Source organism: Sphaeramia orbicularis, chromosome 16 (assembly GCF_902148855.1).
Source record: "Sphaeramia orbicularis chromosome 16, fSphaOr1.1, whole genome shotgun sequence".
NCBI classification, from domain to species: Eukaryota; Metazoa; Chordata; class Actinopteri; order Kurtiformes; family Apogonidae; genus Sphaeramia; species Sphaeramia orbicularis.
The window spans coordinates 56,611,144-56,636,175 of NC_043972.1; the positions used below are offsets into that span (position 1 = coordinate 56,611,144).

The window sequence follows — 25,032 nt, forward strand, 5'->3', positions numbered from 1 at the left end:
TCTCTCTCACACACACAATGCTGCTTGCAGCTTAGTGAAACTAGGTGTGTGTGTGTTTCAGAAATGAGCCGCCTTCAGTGTCAGCTACAAGATCTTCTCTTCTGTGAGCAGATCATCAGATCATCATTATTATTGTTGTGAACCATCACCACCAAACATTCACACACCAGAGTGAGTGGCACTGGGTGAAGTGTCTTGCCCAAGAACACAATGGACTGACCAGGACAGAGCGGGATTCGAACCACTGACCCTTCGGTTATTGGACGACCTGCTCTACCATCTGAGCTATGGCCACACAGTCTTACTGACAATGTCTCATTATTGCTTCTTGGTAGTTTGCCCTATCCATGCCTCCAACATGTGATGCTCTACACCAACACTGCAAAAGGGCAAACTACCAAACAGCAATAATGAGACATTGTCTGAAAGGTATTATGTGTGCACCCTCACTCATTGGTAGTGGATGGCACATTGAGGGTGGGGAGTTAACAGTGACCTGGATGACTAAAAATCCTGCTCCTCAAAGTGCTTTGCAGTTGGTCCACTGCACTTGGAAACAAGGCAAATGTGATACAGACAGGTGTTCCTGTATGTCAGCAAGACTGTCTTTCAGTGATTTGTGTAGGTGGTAGCACTGTGTGAATGTTCAGAAGGAAACAGAAGATAGAGCTACATGGGATGATGTTTCTGACAGTGATGGTGATGATTAGACATGTTATAGAACCAGGAAATATCCTCTAAAAGCATCCATTGAACAAAAATAAAAGTTCACAGTGTACTGTGTAAAAAAACAAGACCAAGATCTATTAAAAAACATGTATTGTTACATGACAAACACATCATTGTTCAAAGAAGAAAAGAAACCCTGCAACTGTAAACACTGTAAATGTCAAACAATGCTGTTACATTGATGTGTGTGTGTTTGTGTGTGTGTGTGTGTGTGTGTGTGGCTAAATCCACCATGTGTAATATGTGAAATTAGTAGAAGCTTTTTCCCACAAATTTCCAAGATTTCATGGTCTACATTTACATTGCATGGTAATAATTCATCAAGACTTGTCTAAAATGTTAGTATGTATAAATATCAATTTGTGAGAGTTTTTGTGTTGCTAAAATGAATGTTGATAAATAAAACAAGTGAATCTAGCATCACAGAATTTTCCTTTTTTAATTTTATATTCATATAGATTTATGGCTTGTGACAAAAAACTGCAGGATATATTGCGGAGAACTTTTAACCCAAAGTCCATGAGGGTACAGTCTAAACAAAAATGCATTTAAAAAGTAGTGCCCAGACATGGGAAAGAAAATCATTTTCTAGCCACTTTTCATGGTTCAACTTATGGCCTAACAATTTAACCAGAAAGACTTGATTTCTGCTTAATTTAGTTATAACTCAGCTTTTGTCATAACTGGGCCTCAGCATTGAACTCCTCACTTCAGAGCAGATAAAGTATCTGATCTGATCTGATCTTGAACACAGGAGACCAGATGTAGACACACTGTCATCACAGGGTTACATAGAGCTGAAATCTGCTTGACTTAGAGTCAGAAAACACCAGCCCATTTTTCTTTGACCCAACCCACATAGCCCACAGGACCAGCCCATAGTTTGGGGATCAGCTTACAAGGACAAGAAAAGTGATGCACGGATCCATTTTCTTTCCGGGTGGATCTTCAGTTCTGAGTTATGCCTATTTATGATCAGATCAAATCAAATTAAATTTATATAAAAACAATGAGAGCAAGGTGAATCCTGACTCATCCTTGGAGCTTCCAACAAAAGAACTCACTAACAGAGGACTGTGTCCAGGAGGATCAGCAGAGATCTGCTCCAGACAATTCTAAGGCCGGACTAACAACAAGGTAAGAAGAAAACCTGTGGATTTTGTAAATCACAATTTCAGTGATTGACTACTCTAAATTAAATCGTCTGTGAGTAGTAATTCTCTGATCTCTAGATAAACATTCTATCTATCTATCTATCTATCTATCTATCTATCTATCTATCTATCTATCTATCTATCTATCTATCTATCTATCTATCTATCTATCTATCTATCTATCTATCTATCTATCTATCTATCTATCTATCTATCTAATCTAATTTGTCTTTTTAATAAAAAATATCTTTGATCTTTGGCACACCAGCCTATACAACCACGACTGGCCGCACTGTCAATTATAGGGATTTTAATCCTGGACAAAACATGTAATAATCATTTCATTAGAAACTGTCTTACAGAAATTCTATTCCCTGAAAAATGAAAGAAAAACAATATATTACAAAAATTTGATAAATCTTCAATTGATAAACTTAGAACAAAGTACATGAAATTCCCTGTACCCCCAAAGTTAAAGAAACACACTGTAAAATTATGAATAACATCTGTCCCTCTAAGGATTTGCTCAGGTTGCGGTTTGGCAGTGATGATAATATTTGTACATTTTGTGGTGATGACATTGAGACTACTGACCAGATACTTTTTTCATGTAATGTGGTGTATTTATTTTGGGTTGACATTAACAACTGGTTAAAACAACAGATCCCAGCATTCTCCAATTCAATTATCAACCTCTGATGTCACATTAGTATGATCCTCCAGAACAAAAACAATGAATTCTGCTGGAATGGTATTTTGTGATTTGTCAAATTTTTTATTCACAAAAATAGAATTATGAAGTCATCCCCCAAGTTTATTGTTTTTAGAAATAAATTCAAACTATACTTAAAGTCCCTGAAATCAATTGAAAACCTCAAAGCCACAAAATTTTACAAAATGTTCAATAAATTTGCCATAGAAATCAATACTTGAGTTTCCCCCTTGAGCAATGGTTTACGATATTTATTTATTTTATGAATCATATATTATTTTAATTGTTATCAATTTTTATTTCAAGACTTCTTTTTCCTGATTTGTATTTGTATTCTAATTTAATATTTGTCAGTTGTTGATGTTCTTTTGCCTTGGGCAATGTATGCCTCACATGGAATGTGAAATTGCCACATTGAAAAAATTGGGAGTGTTATTTAGTTTGGAAAACTTAGGAAGTATTTGCACTTAGAATTGTGAGTAAATTCCTACAAGGGTGATCATCTATAGGCACAACATGAGTCATAGAACTACAGAACACAGAACAGAAACCTGCTTTTAACGAATATTTACAACTTGTAAGGTAGCCCACCGTCACATGACTCAGTGACACTGTAAACCACCTGAGTCACATGACTCGGCACAAACTGCCCCCATTACGATCAGTGTGTCACGTTACAATCCTTTTCTAACTTTATTAATAGACAATATTAAGTAACATTTACACAACATTTGACATATTGTTCTGCAGTTTAAATTGCCTATTAAAACTTCCTTGGTATTTGTAGGTTCATGTGCACTGACTGTAACCTTTGAATATTATGTGAAAATACAGAATACAACTGACTGTGCCCACACAGTTTATTTATTACACAAAGGACATATTTAGTTTTACTTGAATAATTCCAGTTCTCACCGATACTTACAATTAGAAGAAAAAATTGTGACAGTTAACTTAATAAATATTACTACACCAAAAAATATTTTTTTTCAGTGCATGTTTGTTATGTACAAATTTTAAAAAAAAAAAAAAAAAAAACGTGAAAATTCCAATGAATGAGCATATGAGACCCCGACAATTATTTAATTTATTTTAATATATAATTGTGTTTTTTTTTAAATTTTATTTTAGTATTTTATGTTATTTGGGTTTTGTTTTCTTTTATTTATTTTCTTTTATATTGCTTCATTTTAATTTCATTATTTTATTTCCTTTTCCTTCATACAATTTTAGATTGTATTTTATTTTACTTAATTAGATTTTTATTCTATATTGTATTGCAATTTTCTTTTTTTCCGTTTTATTTTCATTTTTTATTTCATTTATTCAGCTCCACTTTCCTGTTTTAACTCATATATTAGTGGCTCCTCCATTAGTGAACACTGACTCCAAACAGTCATTTCCGGTCCAGATGTATAGGCGGAACCTTCAGACCCGGACCAGTTCCACCCGGGCCGCATTAGGGTGTCGGTTTCCTCCTCAGACCTAAACCGGACCAGTGTTGCTAAATTGGACAAAAACTGAATCTGGAGACTTTTTTAAATCGTCTTGGCGATTTTTTTTTCTTTTTCGTAAGAGACTAGTGACAAATGTGTGTCCTTTTTCTGCTTCTGCTGCAGACTTTGATGGGATTTGGAGACTGGGACGTGAAAGCACGGATCGTCCTGCACAGTAAGTGATCTGCATTATCGTCAAACATTCACTGGCGGTAAGGCCGCGGTCCAAAGTACTGGGAGGTGGGAAGTTTCCGACCTCCAACTGGGTCAAATGCATTGGAACGCCTGTCGAAGCCGGAGGTCCTGGTTGTAAAGTGGGTCCAGTTCCAAGTACCCCGACCTCACCAAAAACTACAATGTGACGTCATCACAACAATAGCGGCGCACAGTGTGGAAGTTCACAATGAAAAGAAACTTGACAATGTCTAATCAGCTCCTCCGTCATTTGGCCTCTTCCATCTGGTTTGCGTATATGAGAACACTGGACTGTCCACAGTCCAAATGCCTCCTCAGTATCAAAGCAAATAGGAGCTTAGATCTGCCATCTCCATGTTTGTAGTTTCTGTTCAACGTGGATCACCTGGAACACTTTGAGGTGGGATGGAGTTCAGTCCAAGTCAGATAGATTCTACCTGCCAGCACTCTGGAATGCAGCATATTCAATTTTCAATTCAATTTCAGTTCAATTTATTTGTATAGCCCAATATCACAACAAGGTTATCTCAAAGGGCTTTACAGAGTCAGTTGGATGTAAACAACAGTCAAATAAACAGCAAGAAAATGAGTAGTGTCCTGGGCATCCCCTGTCCTTAGACCCTCCTTCTCGGCAAGGAAAAACTCAAAACCCAGTGGGAAAAGGGAGAAACCTCGGGGAGAACCACAGTGAAGGAGAGATCCACTCCCATGGACGGACAGACTAGAGATGCACCAGGACTGATGGACGTCCATTTGCAGATGTAATTCTAGTCTGCAAGGATGCAGTAGGGTGGACACATGGGGGGTCCATCCCGCTGGATGAGACAGGCATATGAGACATATGCACAGCCCCACGACTTCCTGAACTGAAGGCAGCTCCTTTAAAGCAACTGGTCAAATTCAGCTTTTCTCCAAAGCATCTGGTTTATCACTGAACCTCCAAAAATGTGAGCTCTGATCTGGTTCATACCAGTGATGTTCACAGTAGAGCTAATATCCCAGTGAAAGACCAAGTGAAGTATCTTGGAATGATAATCACAAAAAATGTAACTAAAAGAACTGATTTAAATATTATTACCTGACTTGTTGAAACTCCAAATCAGAGACGGAGTTAAAAAGGTCAAATTGTGATAAAAATCTGAACTGATACACATGTGGTATTGTAGTGGTTTCAGAGCTCTGTTGTTGTTGTTGTTGTACCATGGCTGTGATAAATAAATGTTTCCATTGCATGTTTTGTGGCTTTGGTGTTCTTGTGTGAGTAAAGTATCGGTACATTTGGAGTTTGGGCGTTGGTTCAACTCGGGTTGATGCACATCTCAGAGTTGTCTGAGCGATGCATGAGGTTTGATCTCACTATGACAGTAGTGATGACGTATGAGTGAAGTGAACTGATCAGGGGTTTTCTTCAACTGAGCTTGGAAGAGTTGTGTAGCAGAAGGCCGTCTGAAGAGGCGGGGTGTTCTGCTGAGGCCCCTCCTTTTGGGGTGTGGTGACGTAAAGTGAAAACTGTAGTGTAAGACTGCAGGGGAGACACAGACCCAACCCCTTTAGTTTAGCCAAGTAAGGTGGAAAGAGTTTGGAGGAAACAGACATCAAAGAAAGAGGTAAAGGAAAAAAAATAATCAAGGTTGATTAATTTAAGTTCACTTCACATTTGGTAAAGCAGAAATATGCAAATAAGATCAAATAAAGAAAATATTTGAGTCTAAATTCTGTTGTTCAGATGTAAAGGCACTGAAAGGCCTAAACGATTACACTGCTCTAGAATTTCTTAGGAAATATCTGCTTCAGACATTAAATGTGCAAAAACGTACATACATAAATGAGATGAATCAGAAAACAAATGATGAAAGTGGTGATTACCTCATGTTTTTAATATATATAATAGTGTGTTATTCCACATATATGTTGGTACTATGTACATTTATCCAATAGATTTATAAATGTTCCTCTAGATAGAACTTGTAAAGTGAATGTATTGTCTTGTTGTTTTGAAGTAGATCTGGTAGATCTGAGACAAACATTCTTTTGGAATAAATCCATTCTCTCTTTAATTCTCAGAATTTCACTTCTTGACCCAAGACTGTATCTTAGAAGCTGCAACCAACTGGAACTCTGGACTTAATTTTTCTTTCTTAGTGACTCAGATTTGGTAAGGTTAACTACTGTTCTTCTGGAAGCATTTCACATGTAGACCAGTGTTATAGTAGTATAATTTCATAATCTCTGCTTCCTTTGGATTTGCGTTACACTGGGGTGACTTTGATACCTGATTTGATGAGAATATCTGTAATTAGGTTATAATAGAAGGTTGACCTTAGCAGTAATTCATCTAGATGACGTGTCAAATTCAAAATTTCCAGTAAAGGGATTATTGTTCCAGCAGGTAACGACAGATTGTATAGTGAGAAGCTCTGAGTCTGTTAATGTTGTTGACAATGTTATCCAAAAGAACCATACATTCCCAAATGTTTTGTCTTTGCGGTCCAAAGGCAAAGCTGATGTATGTTTAATTAAAGGTATAGAATCGTTTACAATTAGAGTAAACATCTGAAATCAAAAGCTGAGGTGAGGATTGAACCAATTATTAATGAGCTGCTTAAAGCTGGAGTCATAATTGAATGTCCACTTTGTAGTATACTTTTATTTTTAGTCAAGAAAGTGCTACTGTTTAAAAGTTGGCGCATGATACAACAGATTTACAGGTAATTAATAAAACTGTATATTTTCATGTGCGGTGACCATGTTTTGACTTACACACATTGTTGAATGATTTGAGAACATGAAGCCAAATTGTCTCAGTAGTCGCTAGCAGCAATGTGTTCTTATTTGTATCAGTACATGAAGATAGTCTGTTTTGGTTTTCATTTACATACAAAATGAAATGATACATCTATACTAGAATACTTAAGAATAATTGTGAATCATCTACCAATTTTCACAAGCAATGTCTGCTAATTTGGCAAAATTTGAAGCTCCACAAGGGAATGTTTTTGTTTTATGTAGATGACATTTTGTGAACTTCTGCTGCTCTACAGGCCTGTACAGCTGATACACTTTCACTCCTGCATTTCTTAGAGGAACAAGGTCATAAAGTTAACAAAAACAAGCTGCAGTGATGGCAGGACACAGTTAAGTATTTAGGCTACAACTTATCACAGAAAAGGTAAACATTTGGATGATTCCATAAGACAGCTATCCTTCAGCCTCCAAAACCAACTATTAAGAGACAATGATGTCTTTCTGGGCATGCTGAATGTTTGCAAGAGTTGGATCTATAATATGCTAAAGTACAGCTCCACTGACTTCTCTGATTTAGGAGGTACCCTATCTGACTCTTCTAGATTCATGTGGACTCCAACAGCTGAACAGGCCTTTGTTGACATTAAGCAGGTGTTAGTTAGTGCTCAAGTGTTGAGTCTTCTAAATTATTTTCAACCATTTTCAACAAATTGTACACTGCAGGGGAAAAATGGTTTCATGTCCTCCGTTCTGACTCACCCTCAGGGGACAGACAAAGACCGTGACCTATTAGTCCATTAAGCTGGCCCTGTTGCGAGTGCTCTGCCACCTTGTGTTTAGTCTGTTTATATCAGCCTCTATGCTGTGTATACTGAAAAAAAAGAAGGATTCTTTGAGTTTACTTGATTTTATTGTGGACATCGGTCCCATACGATTAGAATGAGGAGTTCTGACACGGTTTTCATGATGTTTCTATGTACTATTGCATGTCAAGTCATGCATTTAATTCAAACCAGAAGGAAGGAATCATGTTAATGCGACACATAATTTCCCAGTTACCCTCGTAAATTGATTGCATATTGCATTTCCCTCCCTGTTTAGACTATTTTTCAGTAAACGCATTTTCAAATCAACAGATTCCAGAAAATTTTATGAATAAATGAAAATAAAAATATAAATGAAACAAAATTATAATCAATGCAAAAGTAATAAATGACATGAAATTGAACAGAAGAGGGAAAAAAAAAGATTCCAAATGTTTATGATAAATGAATTAAAAGGATTCATGAAGTATGAGCAATCAACAATGCAAATCTTCACTTATAAAACATTGATCTGCCAATACCAGTGAATTATCACACTTCAACAAAACACACTTATCATGAATATATGAGAATATATCACATATGTCTGTTGCAAGCTTAAAGTTAATAGAATGGCAGCTTCAGCAAAAGAAAGTATCATATGAACTGTGTATTTCCACTTTAGCATCAACATATTACTCTTTGGTGAGATTTTCATAATATGCATCATAATGCTTTCACTTGAGTACCAATAAGATCAGTTTTGTATAAGTAGGTGGCTATAATCACTGAGCCACACCCCCTGACAGGGCATCACTTTGTGGTGGCGACGTCGATCCAACGGAGTATGAGACTCCTAATACAGGGAATACAGCAACAGCAACCACATGCAGCAGTTAAGGCAATCCCCACCCCCACAGATAAGATCATGGATTGTCTCAGTCCCAGGGCCGTTCAAGATATCTGGGGGCCCTAGGCAAGAAAGTAAAGTGAGGCCCCAATATGTGAAGATGTGGTGGTCGAATCAGTGAAGAAGAAAACTAAAATCCAGATGTTTTCTGGTGCATTCAATGAGTCATGAATTTCTCTGTATTACGCTACACAGAGTATCCACTAGAGTGTAGTAAAGGACACAGTGTCTTCCATTAGGCATTGTTGATGGGAATGACACAATTTGGTCATATTAATGTTTATTATTATTCTACTACTATCAGTACTACTAGGCCTAGTACTACTGATGATAAAAGGATAAACAAATAAAATTATTATTATTATTATTATTATTATTACCATTGTTATTATTAGGCCAATTTATTATATAATAGTGTGCAATTAGTACTGATTGTGATAGATTCAATATTGATAAGATTTTTTTTCCTAGACTGTGATGTAACTAATTCCATGTAGCCTGATAAATACCTTCAGCTTGTGAGGATGTGGCATTGTCACTGTCAATTGGTGCTGACAGAAATTTAAGCAAAGCACCTAAAAAAGCAAAAAAAAAGAAAAAAGAAAGGCATTTGGTGAGTAGCTTACTTTGTCCTTATTCTAGAAGTATATGATTAAAGTACGGAGGATTTGATTGTAACTTTGCAGGAGAAGAACTTCACTTGCCATAATGCACCAAAATGTAACGTCAGACCTCATTGGCAAAACTACCTGAGCACATGGTGCGAAGTGTTTGTGATGTGTTGATGGGCAAGTGTGGGAATACAGATAATTACAGAGGTTAAAATGTAGGATTGTGCTTACATGGTTCACAGACACCGCCATTCATTTTTTTTTTTTTTTTCGATGTTGTAATTGAATATCTGAATATTGACGATTTTGAAAAGTGGTTGTAATTTCCTAATTATTCTAATTTTTCCTGAATGGCCTCATGTATTGTTTACGTGTGGCTGCCTTGAACGTGAAGAAAAAAACTCGGCTACGCAGTGAGGGCACAGAGCTGATGTGAGGGACTCGAACAAATGTTGGCTTGAAAATCCAAACTTTATTTTAAGCTTTAAGCTTTATTTATATAGCACCTTTAAAACAAAGTTTACAAAGTGCTTTGACAAACAAGTAGAAGGGCACAACAGCAGGATACAAGATGTAAGTAAAAACACTGAAATAGAAGCAACATAATAGGAGAGATGTGTACAACAATGCAGAAACAAGACACTTCGAATAGATTAATGAATCGGAATAAGGAGGGCAGGGGTAATGTAACATGATGCTGTTAAATCAATGCAAAAGTAGAGGCGTGAGATAAAACAACATCATGTATGAGAATATAAACCAACATCAAACAGGATAAGGTTCAAATTTTTTTTTAAATTAAAATTTAAAATTAAAAGGGACAAACATCACATAAAAGCAAGTCTATAAAAGTTGTTTTAAGAAGTGACTTAAAAGATGCCACTGATTCCGTAAGCCTTATTTCCTCGGGCAGGCCGTTCCAAAGTCGAGGGGCCCTGATGGAAAAGGCCCGGTCACCCTTAGATTTAAGCCTCGACTTTGGAACAGCCAGGAGCCCTCTGCCCGAGGATCTAAGGCTACGTGCTGGCTCGTAGGTAGCTAATATTTCATCTATATAGCTTGGGGCCAAACCCATTCAGGCTTTAAAAGTAATCAGTAAAATCTTAAAATCAATTCTAAAACACACAGGGAGCCAATGGAGGGATGCCAGGATAGGGGTTATGTGATGTCGCCTGTTAAAACCAGTGAGAAGCCTAGCTGCTGTGTTCTGGACCAGCTGGAGGCGGGACAGTGATTTTTGATTGATGCCGGACAGAAGTGAGTTACAGTAATCGAGTCTTGTGAATATGAATGAATGTATAACTGTTTCCAGATCTGACTGAGGGACTATTGGTTTATAGGATTACAGTCAGCTACTGAGGTACCTGATGTCAACAAAGGTTGGATAATCGACAGTCAGTGCTTTAAATCCCCAGCTGTTGTATATCCCCAATCATCTGCAGTGTTCCAAATAGTCTGACGCCATGACCTATGACCCCATAACCTACAGTGTCCCAATGTCCCAGTGTTCTCCCATACAGAACACACGTTTTTTTTGACTCTGTATTCTATCTCCTGGGCATTGGTCAGTTCAGTACATGGAAGAACACCACAAGCATCAACTTTAATTGATCCTGCCCCCCTACTCATAAAAGGTGAGACTTAACATTCCTTGCTCTTAACCCTCGCTGAGTGGGAGAGACCCCTAAACACTGGATGAAGGGACCTCAGTACTAAACCTCTCTGTAACATTAGCATTGGGTTTGTATTTATGAACTTTATACCATATTACAGGCCCAGTTACAGTTACTGTCAGGAACATCATACATGTCAAAGTACCTCTAGTCCACACATCCCAGGGTGTTCGAATGGATGTCATGGCTGAGGTCTGTCTATGATCGGGTTCTTACAGGGGACTTTTTCCTAATTACCTGTAGAGTGATTCATCCTCTATAGCGACTGGGATCAGGTGGTTTCTTCACTGGGTTTGAGACGACCCCCTAAATTCCTTTATAATGGGGTCCCCTTTGAAGCCCAGAGCTTCCCCACAGTCGCGGACAGACGAATCACTTGATGGTCCCTTATTGGTCACTCAGTCTACTCTATCCCTGTGGCAACCGTAGCACCTTCTTGCAGTGTGAGAGGTGAACCCAGGTCATACTTTCTGTGACCTTCATACCAAACTCTAATTGTGTTTTTTTTTAGAAATGGGTTAACTGTGTCCTTCTGAAGTTTCTTCAAAGAATCTGAATAGAGATACCTATCTAGAGTAAGTCCTCTGGCATTTTCTCTCTCTGTCTGAACCCAAGGTAAATTGGAATGTTCAGAGAACCAGAAGAACGCCGATCTAAGCTGGGCTGCCCTAAAGTACCATAAGAGGTTAGGTTAGCCAAAATTTTAGAAAATAATTTCCCATCCTGATTAAGCAGAGAGATAGGACAAAAAGAACCCACGTCTTCTGGGTCTTTACCCTTTTGTGTATCACTGTAATGAGCACTTCTGTTAGGGTGGGAGGAAGGACACCATCAGAGTGGGCTAGAGTGAACACTTTATGTAGATATGGGCAGAGAATTTTGTGGAATTTTTTATACGCTTCACCTGGAAGGCCATAAGGACCTGGGACTTTATTGCTTTCAAGTGAAGTGATGGCTTTTTAAAAACTTTTTCAATGGAGATTTCTGAGTTCAGCTGAGCTGATTCATTTTCATCTAACTGGGAGATCTTGCATTTATCCAAGAATCCTGCATAGTCGTATAGTCTGTATTGTTTTTGGAGGTGTACAAATTTTGTGAAGTTGGAGAAATCGATCATTAATGTCCATGGTTTCATCAGAATCTCACCTTTATCAGATTTAATTTTATGTATTGTGCGATCACTTTCCTGTTTCTGACTTGTGGGCTAAAAGTCTGCAGCTTGTCATTAAATTCAAAATATTCTCTTTGGTAAATAAGAACGCCTTACTAACCCTTGCTGAGAGTATTTTGTTATATTCATATTTTAAGACTGATGTTTTTTTATGTAGTTCATTGGAAGGAGTTTGGGGCATTCTCTTTGTCCAGAAGGTTGATTGGTTGTCTAGTTCAAGTAATCTGGTTCTTTGAATGCCTCCCAGAGAACAGAAGGGGTGGTTTCTGAATTATCATTAGTATCAAAATAGAGGGAGATTGAGCTTCTAAATAATCACAGAACTCTTTTTCAGTTAGTAACAGAGGATTCAGCCTCCACTTCATCCGTGGCTTCACCATGTTTTGAATATTCACTGTGCATGTTAAAAGGCTGTGATCTGAGATCAGAATATTATGGTATGTCACATCTACAGCATATGGCATTAATTTGGCTTCTATGAGAAAGTAATCTATCCTGCTGTATGAGTTATGCATTGCTGAGTAAAAGGAGCATTCTCTGCCAGTCAGATTAGTGATTCTCCAAATGTCAGACAAATCAGTATTACTGATGAATGTGTTCAGAAAGACACTCAAATTACTCCTCTCTATTCTGCGGGTGGAAGATCAATCTAAATACGGGTCTATGTTTTGCCGTTTTGATGTGCAGGTTGAACGCATCCACCTCAGATTTAGTCAAATTTGTTTCAATACGTCCAAGTTGGTGATCTTACGTGACATCATATGATCATGGCGGTGCAACGAGTTCTGAGGTTTTGTCATGAAACAAGTAATTGTTGTAACTCATTTGTACATTGTCGAATCTGCATCAGTTTTCACATGTAGAATAAGAGGATCGAGTTTTTAAATGTTTGAAAATATCCTATTAATTATCTAACTAGTTAATTTTGTCTGTCTGCTTAATCTGGTTTGAAAGAGATGTGTTTGTTGTGTTCCATTCCATTGCATTTCAGTGACCACCTCTTCTGTTTCTTTGTGTTTTGATGTAGAGAGAAGACAAAGGTGGATTTTAAGTGAAACCTAAAAGTTGTGTCTGGACAAAGATCACCTGATTCCAGCAAACATGGACGGAAGACCCACCTGTGACCAGTGTGGAAATGCTTTCACCACAGCAAGTCACCTAAAAATCCACCAACGCGTCCACACTGGAGAAAGACCATATGAGTGTGACCAGTGTGGAAATGCTTTACCACGCAAGTGACCGAAAAAAACACCAACGCAGCCAACTGGAGAAAGACCATATGAGTGTGACCAGTGTGGAAATGCTTTCACCACAGCAAGTACTCTAAAAATCCACCAACGCATCCACACTGGAGAAAGACCATATGAATGTGACCAGTGTGGAAATGCTTCACCACAGCAAGTACCCTAAAAATCCACCAACGCATCCACACTGGAGCAACACCATATGCATGTGAGCAGTGTGGAAAGACTTTCATCAGAGCAAGTCACCTAAAAAATCCACCACGCATTCACACTGGAGAAAGACCGTGTCAGTGTGACCAGTGTGGAAATACTTTCACCACAGCAAGTGACCTAAAAATACACCAACGCATCCACACCGGAGAGAGACCATATGAGTGTGACCAGTGTGGAAAGACTTTCACCCAAAGGAATGTGCTTAAAGCTCACCAACGCATCCACACTGGAAGAAGACCATATGAGTGTGACCACTGTGGAAATGCCTTTTACCACAGCAAGTGACCGAAATAACACCAACGCATTCACACCCGGAGAAAGACCGTATGAGTGTGACTACTGTGGAAGTGCTTTCACAACAGCAGGTAACCTAAAAATCCACCAACGCATCCACACCGAGAAAGACCATATGAGTGTGACCAGTGTGGAATGCTTTCACCACAGCAAAGTACCCTAAAATCCACCAACGCATCCACACTGGAGAAAAACCATATGAGTGTGACCAATGTGGAAAGAGTTTCACCCATATGACTGGGCTTGTACGTCACCAACGCATCCACACTGGAGAAAAACCACATGAGTGTGACCAGTGTGGAAAGAGTTTCACCCAATTAATGGCTTATACATCACCAACGCATCCACACTGGAGAAAAACCATATGAGTGTGACCAGTGTGGAAAGAGTTTCACCCAAATGATTGGGCTTATACATCACCAACGCATCCACACTGGAGAAAGACCATATGAATGTGACCAATGTGGAAATGCTTTCACCAGAGCAAGTTCCCTAAAAATCCACCAACGCATCCACACTGGAGAAAGACCATATGAATGTGACCAGTGTGGAAATGCTTTCACCACAGCAAGTTCCCTAAAAATCCACCAACGCATCCACTCTGGGAAAGACCATATGAATGTAACCAGTGTGGAAATGCTTTCACCACAGCAAGTTCCCTAAAAATCCACCAACGCATCCACACTGGAGAAAAACCATATGAGTTTGACCAGTGCGGAAATGCTTTCATCACAGCAAGTGACCTTAAAATCCACCAATGCATCCACACTGGAGAAAAACCATATGAGTGTGACCAATGTGGAAAGAGTTTCACCCATATGACTGGGCTTGTACGTCACCAACGCATCCACACTGGAGAAAAACCACATGAGTGTGACCAGTGTGGAAAGAGTTTCACCCAAATTAATGGGCTTATACATCACCAACGCATCCACACTGGAGAAAAACCATATGAGTGTGACCAGTGTGGAAAGAGTTTCACTCAAATGAAGGGGCTTAAACGTCATCAACACATTCACACTGGAGAAAAACCATATGCGTGTGACCAATGTGGAAAGAGTTTCCCCCAAATGAATGGACTTAAACATCACCAACGCATCCACACTGGAGAAAAAACATATGAATGTGACCAGTGTGGGAATGCTTTCACCACAGCAAGACACCTAAAACAACACCAACACATTCACACTGGAGAAAAACCATATCACTGTGATGCTAGCTAATCACCTAAAAATCCATCAACGGACCCACACTGGAGAGAGACCTAAGTCCATCCCATAATTTCACACCCACAACCCAAATCCATCTACACTTCACATCTGTCCATTCACAAATATAAAAACCTCTGAAATTATATGTAGCAATAGTAAGCCAAATTATTTAAGAATACAGTGTTGATGTGTAGATTAATTCAATTACAGATTTATAGTGAAGGTGCCTGCATCTGACTATTAAACCTTAAATTTAAATTAACCCAAACAACAATTTGGAAACCTTGCAAAGGTGGTAGTACGTTGACGGGACAGTGAACCTGAGTGTGAAAATATACAGTACACAAGAACAACTGAAGCAGAGGATTTATACACACATACAGAATTTATTGACTAACTAAGACATACAAATACAAAAAGACAAGAGACAAATACGATAAGGGGAGCAGGAGATTACAGACAGGAGGAAAGTGGACTAAATTGGCATATGGTTATAATTCAAGATATCATTATGTTTAGTGAGGTTAAGGTGAGGTAAACCTATTTAAATTGGAATAACACCAACTCAAATAAGCCAGGAGTAAATTTTCTTACAGGTTGTCGGTCTTTGAAGGATGCGGGTCTTGGCTTTGTAGAAGGAGCTGACACGGCTGGAGTGGCACGGCAGCGGTGTGGACGAAAACAGCTGGAACGGCTGGAAGCAGTCTGGACGGCGGATGGAGGAAGTTGTGATGACATCTCTGACAGAGTTCGAAGCAGCAGCTGATGTTGGTACGGCCCGAGCAGAGGACGCACGAGGGCACAGAGGCAAGAAGGCACGAGCAGGACCAACGAAGTGAGAAGAGACTCACGAAGCTAAAGAGCAAAGACTCCGAAGAGTACAGCAAGAAGCATGAGCAGAAAAGTGCAAAAAGCGGAAAAGCAGAAAAAACATGAAGGCGGAAAAAGCAAGCAAAAGAGCAATGGAGAGAAGTTGGGTCCTTTTCCTTTATAGTTTGGCCAGGGGCCAACCCATCCCGTCCTTCTCATGCATATTGATGAGTTATTGATCTCTTTGGGCCATGCCTTCCTTTGTCCATTTTGGCGCTAATCCCACCTCCTTTCGCCGGTCATTTGAATATTTTGGAGTATCACATTTCTCTTTCCTCTTAGGAGAGGGGGAGAGGAATGTGCAGACTTGTAAGAAAACTTCTCCCAACCTTAAATAAGATCCTTAAATAAGATCACTCAAACTTTATACATCACCTGTAACCTCACTCAGCCTTAATAAACTAAGCACCATAATTCAGACATGCTATAAGCAGTAATGTTCTTACTTTCAACATAATTCAACGTGAACATGAACAGGACACACGTACATGAACCCACAGGTCAGGCAAATGGCTTAGGCATAGATATACATAAAAGAGGTACTGTGCGGAGTAAAATCAACATTAACACATTTCTGTGACCCTATTAATCATGGCAACAGATACGGATTTTGTTATTCCGTCCGTTGTCCTTAGGTTTACCTCCACCGCTGGGTAAACAGGGACGATGGGACACAGATGTTGAGCGGAAGGGGGTCGACTAAGTGTAAACATGAGTTCCAGGGTGCTCTCAATTAACACGACAGGGGAGATGGCTCTTGAGGAAGAACAGAAGAAATGAGCCTAAGTTTTATTGTCTGTGTTCATTAAAATTAGGTTAGGCTTCATTCTTTAAGATCATTTGTCATTATAAATGTCGCTTGCAGAGGATGTCCCTGCTTTGACCTGATATGAACCAATCAGGACAGTTTTTCAGGAATTTGGTTTGACCTGGAGAGAGAGGTGATCTGATTAAGAGTTCTTAGTCTGTCCTTTGTTCACTGACTGCACCGTCATGACGCTACGTATAATTACTCTGTGTTAATGGAAAGAAATCTTGAATGCTGTTTGGAACAATATTATTTTTTACTTTATAAATCATTTACACCATCCTGCAATTTTAAGGGTTTCATGTGGAATAAATCAATTATTGGTTGCTTCAAAATATCCTACTTTATTACTTACTTTACTAATAATTCGGTATATTATCAGTACAGGTTCAGTTATTGTCAGGTTTATATCAGTGAAATATGACTTTGTCCTTATTTAATGTGTTTGTGAGATGTATCTTATGCTAAATGGCAGATAAAGTGTGACTTTGAATCTTGCTCTAGGTCATGCAAAAAGGCTCTGTACTTTTCTTAACACTATTGTAACGCTGCTGACCTCAATATAAAAAACAAAGTGAAAATGTATGAGAAGAAAAAACAAAAGAAATGAAATGTTATAAGTTCTTTGCTTGGTGAGTGTTTTTGATTTGCTAATCTAAGTTGTATTCTGATTTATACTTTGTGTATTTTCACCTTTGTGCTAAACAGTGATGAAAAGGTCAGGTTCAGCACAATGTGCCTGTTTTGCACGTGGAAATTTTTGTGGTTAAGGTGAGCTGAGTGTAATCTGAATTATGAACTTGGAAACTTACTGTGGTTAAGAAATGCTGGCCTCCCTGCGCAGATGTTCGACCAAGGCGTAACTCTGGAAGCTCTTTGTGGTGAAGCTATGCTATCTAAGCTGAACTCCCTGTGCAAATGTCAAACCAAGGTTTGACCCTTGATCAAACTGTCAAATGCATAAGTGCTATTTTGCAGATTTTGCAGATGTCCAATGCAGTTGTTAAACTTAAAGTGAACTTTCAAATGGGTGTGTGCTCAGAGTGATTGACGTATATACTGACGTGATTTGCTTGACGTGTGTACTGACGCATTTTACCCAGCAATTGTTAACCAATCATATGTGTTTGTTGAACTTATGTAACTGAATATGGGAGTCACTAAACATGGGAGTCTTCAAAGAGCCACTGAAGACTATAAAATGTAATGGAGAAGATTTTTATGTGTTAGATGAATAGTGTGTTTGATGGGATACTAGTGGTAAAGTGCCTTCTCTGACAACTCACAGTTTTTGGATTTTTGTGAATCATTGCTGTTTTCAATAAACCACATTCTGGGTTTACCTTTTTTAAACTTTAATCTTGCCTATTGGTGGATTTTTCCTTCATTCTCATGTTGTGTTTTTCCATCGGCAGCTTTAAGTGGTAAGTTTCTTTACCATATTAGTTAACCCCCATCGCTTGGAAGCCCGGCCTCTGGCCGGACCTCAGTTTTAACGCAGTATCTGAGCAGGATAGAGAACACTGGCAGTCATGCACTTTTCAGGCACGTAGAGTTAAGCCCAGGGCACAGTGAAGATAGTTACCTGGTGTTAAAATATAAAGGTGTCTGGGGCAGTAATCCATGAACTAATATTATTGTAGTTTTTTGTGATTATTGTGCTACGTGCTTAACATGTTATCATGTGCATCACTGAGTGTTCTTTAAGACTAAAGAACTTAAAGCACAGACTCAGAAATTGAAATAATGTCAAACTTGAAATAATGCTGAAATTGAAATAATGCTGGAATTCAAATGCTGAAATTCGTCAGACTCCTGCTCTCCAGGAGGCAGAGACTCAAGCACGACCTCTTGATTTTTTCTCCATTTTTCATGGTTATCATCATGTATTTGTCTTCTGTGAATCTCCTTGGGGGCATTTGTGAATTTTGAGGAAAATCAAAGTCTGTGATTTGAACTGTTCTGTTTTTTACAAGTGGACACCTAGTGCTGTCATCAGTCAGGTTTGGCCACAGTGCAGGATCATCAGTGACAACTGGAGGACCTTCCTTTGTTGATAATTCAGGTGCAGGTGAGGAGGTGGTTTAGGAAGTGCAGGCTGGGACATCCTCTTGGGTTTCCTCAAAGGACTCCCCATAATCTACGCTGAATAAGACCATAATGATCAGCCTAATTATTACCATTTTAAATAATCCCAATTAGACATTATATTAGACTGGATAAATACTTTATTAACCCATAAAAACCCAAACACACACCATCGACCAAAACCATCTACTGATCTAAAATGTTAAACCTTACTGATCCACTAATCTTAATACATGTAAATAATTGGTGTAAAATGCAGTTTGTCGTCTTTTCATGGTCATCAGATATGACCCATTTGGACGTTCAGAGGCTCCATAGTTACCATGGAAACATCATCTTCTACAGTATTGATTCACCAGTAAAACCCATGGAGTTGAATAAATGACAGTGGATGAACACACTGGGTTTATGTTTAATCAATGATATTTTTGCTGAAAACATAACTTTTCCCCAAATTTTTTCTGATTTGATACAATAACCTTTGAATTTACTCTGAGCTTTAAATGAACATCTGCATGATCAGTGAATTAAATATAGGAAAATACATGATTACACTGAAAAACTTCCAATAAAAAGGGTAATATAACAATAAATGGTGATGAATCACTTAAGAAAGTTTATAAATAGGGAAAAATCTATTTGGGAACTGACACAAAAGTATCAGTGGGTCTTTATGGGTTAATCCCAATTGGGAAGTGGCTTTTTGCAGCAGCAGTAAGTATAGTAAGAAACATAAATATAATAGAAGCACACAATCAAGAATAAATATGCACCCAGTAAAATGAAATAATTAATAAATAACACTCAAACCTTTATCTCTAGAGGTTGTGGCAACTTTGTGAGTAGACACAGTCAGGAATTTAAGCAAAGCATCGAATGAAAAAAGGTAACACCAGTGGTGTAGTCTACGTGATACGCAGGTGTACACGGTATACCCACTAGAATAGGTTCCAAATTTCTGTATAACCACTGAAAATTCCGCAAAGATACATGTCAGCATGGTTTATGACATATTTTCACTTTCCCGTTCATAAATTTGCCTACGAAGCGGACACTTGTGGACCATAGGGGCTTCTGTCAGGCGTGACGTAGACCCGACGTTAACTGATAAGTAGTGATGTTACAGATGTGCCGAGGCCTTGAAGCGTGTGTCGAGTAATGGAGGGGGCGTTTCCGCGAAGCGCGTATCGAGGCTTGCTTCATTTAGGGGAGGAGCCACAAATGATGACGTCTGAAGCCTCGCTGCCCGGCTGTACCACGTGACTGCTTCACACAGTGGTTCAGAGGTGGTTCTATGTGATTCAGGTTTGACAGCAGAATAAACCCCTCAGGCTCTGTTCAACATGTGGGTTTATGATTGAGAGTTAGGGTCAGAGCAGAGTTTGAACAGAGTTTGGATAGTTTGGATACCAGAGTTTGGATAGCATTTATATAGTTTGGAGATAGTTTGAAGAGTTTAGAGAGAGAGATCATCTGAAGATTTAGGAGAGTGAGAAGAGAAGGATGAGTAAGAGGATGGAGCCAGTGAAGAAGAGGAGGATTTCCCCTGTGTGGGAACATTTGGATTTGATAACTCCTAATAAGGTAAAATAAATCTAACATTATTTCAGACACATAAGGTTTGGTTATCTGGAGTACTGAGAGAGACAAAAACTGACTGTACCCAAATTTATATAATCTTGTTCTTGTGTATTTGTGCATCTTCTGTACCATGTGAAAGGGTGTTTTCAAAGGCCGGAGAGGTTGTGTCAAAAAAAAAAAAAAAAAAAAAAAAAAAAAGAAAGAAAGAAATCTCTTCAAACCAAAAACTGTTGAGAAACTGATATTTCTGAATAAAAATGAATCAAATCTCCCCTGTCCTGTACATCATTGTCCAAGTTACACAAATATGTTCAGTGTCCTCTTCCTAGTTCCACAAGTACTTTCACTGTCTTCTGCCTGTTTAAGTCCATGACATTTTCCTAAAGTGGCACAAAAAAAAAAAAAACATTACACAACCTCCCACATTTACTACCATTTGGGGGAAATTTACACACACAGAATACATTCAAAAATATTTCATTATACACATATGTGATAATTTATGTAGAGAAATTATTTGGTCATACATTTTTTGTTCTTCATAGTCATTCCACAGAGCCATAACAGACCCAAAAATTCAATGCATCACACATTCTGTGGTTCAGATCCAGCTGCCTGTGATTCTACACATGGACAGTAGGTGGTTTCATGTGCACATGACGCCTCGAGAAATGAACCCTTTCTCGAACCAATTGGCTCAAGTGGTTCGATGCCTCATGAGGCTTCTTCTCACCATCACTACTGATAAGGAATCATTGAATGCAGGGCCGGACTGAGACTCATTTTCAGCCCTGGAGTTTCATACCTCAGACCAGCCCACTTTAGATCACGACCAATTCTTATTAAAATCATGGAATTCTAACCTTACATGTTCTCTTCATCTGTCTCATTTGTGCCTAGTGGTTCAGGGTTGTGCTGCTGAGCTGCTCCTCTGTCATCAGTAGACTCTGCTCTCCCTTTCACACTTCCTCCAGTTTCTCTAGACTCACCTGCACCTGGATCACAATAAAAAATATCTGCAGACATTTTGACTTACTTAACCAATTCAGATATTTACATTGGCAAAATATGCAGGTTTATTTAATATTACTTTATGCTATTGCCTTTCAGTTGTGGGCTTTGTGTATTTACTGTCTCACTTTTAATAATAAAACATAAAATAGGTCAGGACTATGGTTTGGGTCTAGAAAGTGGTTTTAGTGGAACTAATGCTTGTTCACACAGTCTGTTCCAACAGCTCACCTTTTCCTCCCATACTGACAGGAACAATCCCCTCATCACTACTGGCTCCTGGCTCTGCTTCTGACACTAAAGCACATTTTAAAAATGCTCATAATTCTCAGCACAAATCTTCTATTTTCAAAGCCTTGGTGTCAGTTTCATTCATGTAGTGCTGAATCCTGGAGCATCTCAGAGCCCCTTTCATACTGAACAGGCCTACACCATACTCTTCATTGGAGCCTACTTATTCTAATCCTCTTCCCTCTCTGAGCAGTCCTACCTGCCCACTCTGGACTTGTGGGCTCATGGCTGGTGTCTGCTGCTGGATCTGTTTTCTGACTCTGAGGAGCTACAAGACAAAGTTTCCCAGTTATGGGGCATCATATCATACTATTATTTAAATTGCATAACGTTATGTTCCACGCCACAATGCCACACAATTCACTGACTCCATAATTAACTAACTGAAAGGTGGTTTACCCGTTTCATCGTCCTCATTAGTTGTTTCCAACCGGGAGGTCGTTTTTGTGAAAAAGTTGCAGATTTTGTCACATTTGGCTGCGTTTGCTTCCAGAGCTTTCCTCTTTTTCATTCTTGCTTCTCCACACCACCCTTGCTCTTTCTATTCTCCATGTTTCAAACAGCAAACACAGCTGACCATCCACAGCCTACAGAGCACAGATCATATATGCTCCACAGCTACAGTATAGAGCTACTAACTGTATGTAAGGACAGATTACATCAGGTCTCAGTGCATCTGCAAAAAAGAGGAAGAAAAAAAAACAGTTTGCTAGTAGAGGGGGTGGGGCCCAGGAACAGCAGCTGCAGATTACATGATCAACCCAGTGCTATGACTGACCCCCCCCCCCCCCCCCAAAAAAAAAAAAATAAATAAATTAAATATGTCTTTAAAGTAGGGCTGGGTATCATGGCCAATTTCCATAATCGATTCGATTTCGATTCATAAGGTTCTGAATCGATTAATCACGATTCGATTCAATATCGATTTGATTCAGTATTAATTGATTGATTCAGAGTAATTTAGTGATACCAAAGTACAATTCTGAGATGTAACCTGATTATTTAATATCGCAGTCATGCAACTCATCAATACTGGTATCAATATTGATATTAGAAAGGAAATAAATATGACATTTCAGCAGTAAATTGCTGAATGTGTTCTTAAATAATTAACGGGACAGAAACATGTCCATGTTTTTACAGTGGTTAAGAACGGACTTCGTCACCTTTATTCTGTGTTATGACTGTAGGCTTCTACTCACTGGGGGTGGGGAGGGGTTGAGGGGGCGAGGGGGGGTGCGCTCCGTGATTGTTGGCCGGAGCGGGGCTGGGGCGTGCACGCGCTCCGTGAATGTTGGTCGGGGGGTAGCGTAGCAGTCGGACATTGTCGCTTTCCTCTTCCTTTAACTCCATACTCAGCCATAGGTGATAGTATGGATCCAAGTTATCATTCCAAGAACAACCGGCTTCCGCGACTCACCGGGCGGCCACTTCCTTCACACTGCGGGTTCGAGTTTGAGGCCAGAGGAGCTCCAGTGGGGGGGGGGGGGGGGGGGTTTCCCCTCCGCGTCTTTTTCGCGAGCGAGACCAAGTCTTCCCCAGGGGTTCGCAAGACGGAGCCACCTGCGGTTCTGCATACTCCCGGTCCTGCTCTGAAAAATCGGTCTCATCCACTATTAATCGATTATGCAGAATTAAAATGAGATCGATCTAAGATCGATTCAGTCGATTTTTTTTTTACCCAGCCCTAATTTAAAGTGAACTCCGGCCCTCGCGGCTTAAATATTATACCGGCCCACCGGGAATTGTCCCGGTCCTCCCGATTAGCCAGTCCGGGCCTGAGTGTGTGTTTGCATCTGTCAAACCTCCTCATCTGTGTTTTGTCTCCCCCTGCTGGTGACTCCTGTAAGAGCATGTGTTTGGGTTTTCAGTCCGATACCTCTGTGGATTTAACACTGACCCCTGGACCGGTTCCATCTGGGTTAAAGTTCACGGTCCGGGCAGATTTCATCAGAGGATCTGGGAGAAGGGATGCCTGAGCAGCTCCTGGGCGCTCGGCCTGTGTTTGGCCTCCACCAAGATGCAGAGGATGAAGTCCTACAGCTGTTCACACGTGTGTGAGGGCAGCAGGGGGTTGGTGGGCTGGGGGGTGGGCTGGAATATCGCCGCCATGGCCTCGAATTCAGCCTAGGGAGGCTTTAGTGTCAGCACGTCCACCACCGTACAACCCAGACTCCTGCAAAAAGACCAACAGGATCAGTTTAAAGGAAGCGACAGTTGAAGAGTGAAGATGAAACTGATGATAAATCTGATTTCAAACTAGGGCTGTGCAATTAATCGAAATTCAATTACGATTTCGATTATTACACGCAACAATTACAAAAATTATGTAATCGAGAAAAAACGATTATTAATTTTGAGTTGTTTAATTCATGCGCACGCAAGCTACCATGAGCTGCTCTGCCCCGCCCCCCGCTAAGCTACTGCTGCCTGCTAGCAGCCCAAGAGGAAAGTTGTACCTAGTGGTCTGGAAAAATAGCAGGAGAATCACAGCAGAAGTGCTTGGTAAACAAAAAAGGCAAGTCAGATTCAATTGTATGGAATCACTTTGGGTTTGATGAAGAGCAAAAACCCATTACGTGCAAAAAGTGTTTCGTAGTTGTGTCCGCACCGACACAGCAAACCTTTTTAACCATCTAAAGTTTAATCACCGCGACCTTTATCATAATCTTATGAAAAACTAAAACACATTAAAAAAAACTCCGTCTACAACTTCTTCTGCAATGCAATCTTCAGTCTCCGAATCTCTTTACGCTGCAACTCCCGTATTAACCGAACTGAAACCTCATGGCACGCCACTGAATTTACTATGTTTCATACAACATTGAACATACTTGAATTTATAATTTGCACTTTACGTGAGTTTTTTTTTTTTTTTTTTTTTGCTCCAGCTCTATGGCAAGTCTAGAGCAGTTTAATTCCAGTGCACTATTTGTTTACAAAAGGAAACATACTTGAATTTACAGTACACTTATTTGCATTCAAAGATTTTTTTGTTTCGTACAAAAGTGAACATACTTTGCTTTAATGGTTAAAAGCTTTATTTATATTTAAAGAGTATATCTTACATTGTTTTGCAAGAAAAAAATAAACAACTTTAAGGTTAACAAATAATCGTTTTTAATAATCGTGATTTCAATTATTGCTAAAATAATCGTGATTATTTTTTTTTCTATAATCGAGCAGCTCTATTTCAAACCCATTCATCCAGGTGTCCTTAGC

The 25,032-nt window shown here is 39.3% G+C and overlaps 3 protein-coding genes and 1 pseudogene across 15 annotated transcripts in view; 2 read left to right on the forward strand and 2 right to left on the reverse strand.

Moving 5' to 3' along the window:
- Positions 1 to 25,032, reverse strand: part of LOC115435836 (uncharacterized) — a 1,131,008-nt gene that overhangs the window by 295,179 nt on the left and 810,797 nt on the right. The window lies entirely within an intron of this gene.
- Positions 1 to 25,032, forward strand: part of LOC115436331 (zinc finger protein 658B-like) — a 763,626-nt gene that overhangs the window by 60,279 nt on the left and 678,315 nt on the right. The gene's annotated exons all lie outside the window — the stretch shown is intronic.
- The window catches only part of LOC115436291 (zinc finger protein 239-like), an 887,505-nt gene that overhangs the window by 19,114 nt on the left and 843,359 nt on the right, over positions 1 to 25,032 (reverse strand). The gene's annotated exons all lie outside the window — the stretch shown is intronic.
- LOC115436250 (zinc finger protein 850-like) overlaps positions 13,333 to 25,032 on the forward strand; it is a 194,820-nt pseudogene continuing 183,120 nt past the window's right edge.